The sequence below is a fragment of the Nannospalax galili genome, unplaced genomic scaffold (genome assembly GCF_000622305.1).
Source record: "Nannospalax galili isolate Female #2095 unplaced genomic scaffold, S.galili_v1.0 scaffold437, whole genome shotgun sequence".
NCBI classification, from domain to species: Eukaryota; Metazoa; Chordata; class Mammalia; order Rodentia; family Spalacidae; genus Nannospalax; species Nannospalax galili.
The window spans coordinates 1,594,210-1,599,319 of NW_008340646.1; the positions used below are offsets into that span (position 1 = coordinate 1,594,210).

Genomic DNA, 5,110 nt, shown 5'->3' on the forward strand with positions numbered 1-5,110 from the left:
TAGCATCTCTCCAACCTTCCCAACCCCATCCTCAACCCCTGGTAACCATCACTCTGCTTTCTGCTTCTGTGTGTTCTTTCTTTCAAAATTTGAGTAGAACTGGAATCATATGGGACTTAGCTTTCTGGGTCTGGCATATTTTACCTAGTGTAAATAGGTAAATAGGAGTTTCCATGTTAAGGCGAAGAGCATTCTCCTTTCTTTGTCCACTCATCTGCTGATAGATACCTATGCTGTTTCCTCACTGTGGCTGTTGTTAACAATTCTGCAATAAATATGAGTTCTCAGACACCTCTTTTATATATGCACATCTATTCCTTGGGATATATTCCCAGAAATGAGATTGCTGGATCCAGACGGGAGATAACTACAAACAGACGGACTGTCGTCACTACTAGGATTCACATTTCTTTAGAAGCAAAATTGGAATAGACCAGAGGTTAGGAATTGGGTGAAGACTGGTTGTCCAAATAAGGCAAGCACAGACCCAACAGTACGGAGAGAAGGGCACGGACAGTAACTTGAAATCAGAATCAGAAAAATCCCAATGAAACAAGAAGCAGATGTGAGTGAGGGTTGGAGACTTTCAAGGGGATGTGTGATTGCTTGGTGGTGGGAATTTTGTTTGACAGACTTACCATATTTTCTCTGAGAATCCTCTGTTATCTCAAAGAGCAGTGCCCTGAGGCCGGGGCTTGGTGTAGTGTGTGTGTGTGTGTGTGTGTGTGTGTGTGTGTGTGTGTGTGTTGAACTTTCCCTTTAATTTAGCCATGGTTCCCCAAGGAAATGCTAAGCTTGTAGAATGTAATGCTTTGAAATCCACATGGTAAATATTTCAGAATATGGAAATAGAATTTTTGCTCATTCTTTGCCTCCGTAGCGATTTTTAAAAACAAAAAAGAATATTTATATCCATGACTAACGGTTCATTTATAGACCCAGACCTACTGCTAAAGCTCTAGAGCCAATTTAAAATGTGCTAAAATTTTAAAAGTCAGTTTATTTTGACGACTACTTAGGCTTAGTTTATATTCAATTTAGCAAAGAAACACAACAACACATTCAATAAGAATGCAAAGGTATTATAAACAATCTAATAAGCAGGATGTTATATTCATTTGCCTCATATTGAGAGCATACTTAGAGGAACTATGCAAACTCATACTTAATAGCAAATACATTTATGGGTGTATCTTAAATTTCCTATTGATAAATATAAAGAAGCTTTCTTGATAAGGTATTTGAATGCCTCATATAAGGCATAATTCTGACTGTAGATCAATTTAGGAAAATCAAGCTTTTCCAAGCTATATCTACAAATACAAATAGCTTTTATTCAATTAATTTAATAGAATAGAATTCAATAAAAGTAAATATTTGGGATTTTTGGTTATTGCTGCTCCAGTTTTCAGGAGGCCGAGCTGCAGATTTGACCAAAGCTCTTCTCATTGTTCTGGCATTGGTTGTGATGGTGGAAGAAAGTTATTAAGTTGTCAGCAATTGTAGATAGATGGCTGATGTCCCTAATAGAATTTAAGCCCAGATACTTGAGAGAAAATGTCCCATTTATACTGGTTGCAACCACATTAAAAGGAAAGATATAGTAACTTAGAAACATTCAGTTATTTTTTCAGTGTAGCCAGTAATTTGAAGCTCTTACTACCAACAACATTTTTGAGGATTTAATAATCCTGCTTGGTGACCAGTGCAACAATTTCATCATCCATAATGTGCACTACACTCTCAAATGGGCATTTCTCTCTGAATTTTTAATTTCACCAAAAACTTCTAAAGAAAAAGTGAGTCTTAATATAATCCTCAGTTTTAAAATATTGAAAAAGAAATTGAAATAATACAAAATGGAAAACCAAAATATGTAATCAACAAAACCACATCCCCTTGCAGATCCTAAGTTGAGCTAAGTGTTTGGGAAAAACTAGGAAATTCTAAGCCTTGAATTTCAGGTTGAATTTTGTTTAACTTTCCAGTGTAGTTAAGCAGCCTCCATGAGGCTGTATACAGCTGGATAGGGATTGTAATTCAGTTGGAATGTTGTGACTACACGTGTTGTTCTTATTATTATAAATGCCTAATTCTTATTTGAAACTATTTGTCACAATAATATCCTGTAGTGAGACTTCTACAAGATAATTACATGGTGGGTAAACAACACAGTGCTGCTTTTATCTGTTTTAAATGGGATGCCTTCTAATTTTATCACCTGCCTTTGGTTCATATATTATTGGGCAGGGTAAACAAGAGCCACTGAACAGCCTTTCTAAATCGTTTGTTATTTTTCTTTCTACAGTAATCTGAAATTAACAAGCAATATTTATTGCTTACCATCCCCTTACTTTATAACATCAACTCAAATACCTTTCACACAAAGTGGAAAAAAATGTTGAGCCTAGTGTTTTACTTGGAGTGCCTAAAACTGATTGCAAATGGCCTCTGTGGTAATATAGCAGAGAGCACATTATCTTCTTCATCATGTGCCTTGCTCAGAGTTGCACATGGCCCAGCAGGACACAATATAGAGGTATATTAGTTACCTTTCTTGTTGCTGTGAAAGAAAAACTGATTTTTAAAAAACCTCAAGGAAGGGAGGGAAGGGCTTACATTGGCTCACAGTTTGAAGGTACAGTCCATCATGGCTGGAAAGCCACGTTAGCAAGAGCAGGAAGTGACCGGCTCTATTGTATCCCCATCCAAGATGCAGAGAAAGATGATTTCTGATCCCCAGATCCATTTCTTCTTTTTAATCAGTCCAGCACCACAACCCTTGAAATGGTGCCACCCACTCAGGGTGGGTCTTCTCACCTTAGTGAAAGTAATTTAGAACCTCCCTCACAGACATGCCAAGAAATTTGCCTCCTTGATGATTCTGGATCATGTCAAGTCAACAATAAAGACCAACCACTGCACACACTTTTCTTCTCTATCTTTATTTCTCTCTTTTTACCCGTTTTTTTCCTCATCTTCTTTTCTTCCTCCCCCATTCTAATGCTTATGGAGGAGTTACTATGAAAAATATGATCACTTTATTTTTGTTTTATTTATTTTTCTTTTATGTGTATGAGTATTTTGCCTGCATGTGTGTAAGTGTACCACATGCATGCATTGCCTGTAGAGGTCAGAAGAGGGATCCCCTGAAACTGGAGTTATGGATAGTTGTTAGCCATCACATGAGTGCTGGGAACAGAACTTGAAGAACAGCCAGGGCTCTTAAGCACAGAGTCATCTCCCCAGACCCAATATGGTGCCTTTTTAATTAAGAGACCTTAAAAATTAGAAAAATGATCACTGGGCATGGTGGCACACACCTTTAATCCTAGTACACAGGAGGCAGAGGTAGGCAGATCTCTGTAAGAATGAGGCCAGCCTGGTCTACGTAGCAAGTTCCAAGCCTGCTGGGGCTACAGGAAGACCCTTTGCATATAACAAGTCACCTAGAAAGACCTTGTTTGCTTTTTCTTCCCATGTCTTTTGCTGGTGTTAGCCCAGTCATTCTGGGAAGGAAATTCTGTCTCTTATTCGCATATCCACATCATTTCCCAGTCTCATCCCCACCTTCTCTTAGTTAAGAGACAAGGAATCAAGCCCTGTCTGTCTCCAGCAAAAGAAAGCCATTGAATTTGTGGAAAATTTCAAATGGGTTGAGGATTGAAATATAAAAGCCATTTGATAACTACTTAGTAGAGAAAGAGTATTATTTTCTCCTTATGTCCTGTGACATGTCTAGCCTTAGATTCCTATACCTGATATCAATGGCAGGTATGGGCTCCATCCTAGGAAAGACCCTACATCCAATTATAGAGTGGTTGGTTACTCCCATAATATCTGTGTCTCTGTTGCACCAGTGAGCATATACTGCCAGGCCACGTGTTTATTGCAGTTCACAGGATTCGCAGCTGGGTGAGGTTCATAATTTTTCCCTTGGGTAGCATGTATAGCACCTTCCAGCACTATGAACGCTAGTCAGTAGAGATAAGGCTCTGAAGTCAGCACCAGCTTGATTTCTCCTTGTTCGTCTTACAGCTCATGTGTGCAGTGTCTTCAGCAATAGGGTCTCACCATCCAGTTCTGGTGGGTAACCAAGAGCAGAGGCAATGGCCAGTATTGTTTGAGGGTCTGTGGTACCCCAGGTCAACATCTTCTAGAAAGGGAGTCCATTCCTGGAATTGAGGGTTATTTTTTACTTAGTCTATGATGTCTAGAAAAGACATAGTACCCCTGTTAATCTCTTATTATGATGTATAAAGCTTCTATAGTGATAGGTTCCCATATGACTTCTTCAAAAGTCATTAGTGTTGCTTACCCCTCCCCATACTCCCTCCTATGCCCTCCTCTCCTTCCCCTCACCCCATTTAATGTTTACTAGCCTAATCTTCCCTTTCCCTCTTCAAAATTACTGCATTCTACCATCCCTCCCAGGAAGCTTCTTCCACCTACCCATGGCTGTTTATTAGTTTCTTAACCTCTCTGAATTTTCAAATTGAAACATGCATATATAAGATTTAAAAGCTTATCATATTAAACAGACTCTTAATAATTCATTGTTATACCCATAGATTAATGCATCTCATAACTCTCAGCAGAGAAATTTACTTATGTGACAATTGGTTACTAACACAGAAACCCACAACTGACCAATGCACAGAGAACAAGAGGCTGCAGAGCGCTTATTCCTGAATAAGACACATATATCTAACTTCTGTGTTCCAAAGCTCAGGAATCATTGCAGAAGAGGGAGCAGAAAGATCACAAGAGCCAGAGTGTATGGATGACCACAAAGAAACAGGATCTTTCAGACAGCTAGTTCATATGAACTCACAGCAATGGTGACAGCAGGCACAAGTCCCATGCAAGCTCAAACCAGAAAAAAAATCCCAGCATAGAAATTGGGAAGTGGGTAAGAAGCTGCAATCCCACCTAAGGAAACGGTGGTAACACATGGCTGCTGGGAGGGGCAGAGACAATCTCTTTCAATCATTTGACTCTTGGTGGGTTAACCAGACTCCAATAATCCAATAGATGGACCCACAATGAAAGACATGTGGAGACATAAATTATACTCTCTCTCTCCCTCTCTCTCTCTCTCCCTCTCTCT

General features: G+C 39.2%; 1 long non-coding RNA gene across 2 annotated transcripts in view; it reads left to right on the forward strand.

Annotated features, from left to right (window-relative positions):
• Window positions 1-445: 445 nt before the first annotated feature.
• LOC115070791 overlaps window positions 446-5,110 on the forward strand; it is a 50,874-nt gene continuing 46,209 nt past the window's right edge. Inside the window, exon 1 of one of the 2 annotated variants that reach the window (XR_003849920.1) lies at window positions 446-565. This is a non-coding gene — a long non-coding RNA (uncharacterized LOC115070791). The remainder of the gene's footprint in view (window positions 566-5,110) is intronic. The other variant, XR_003849919.1, reaches the window with a different exon arrangement.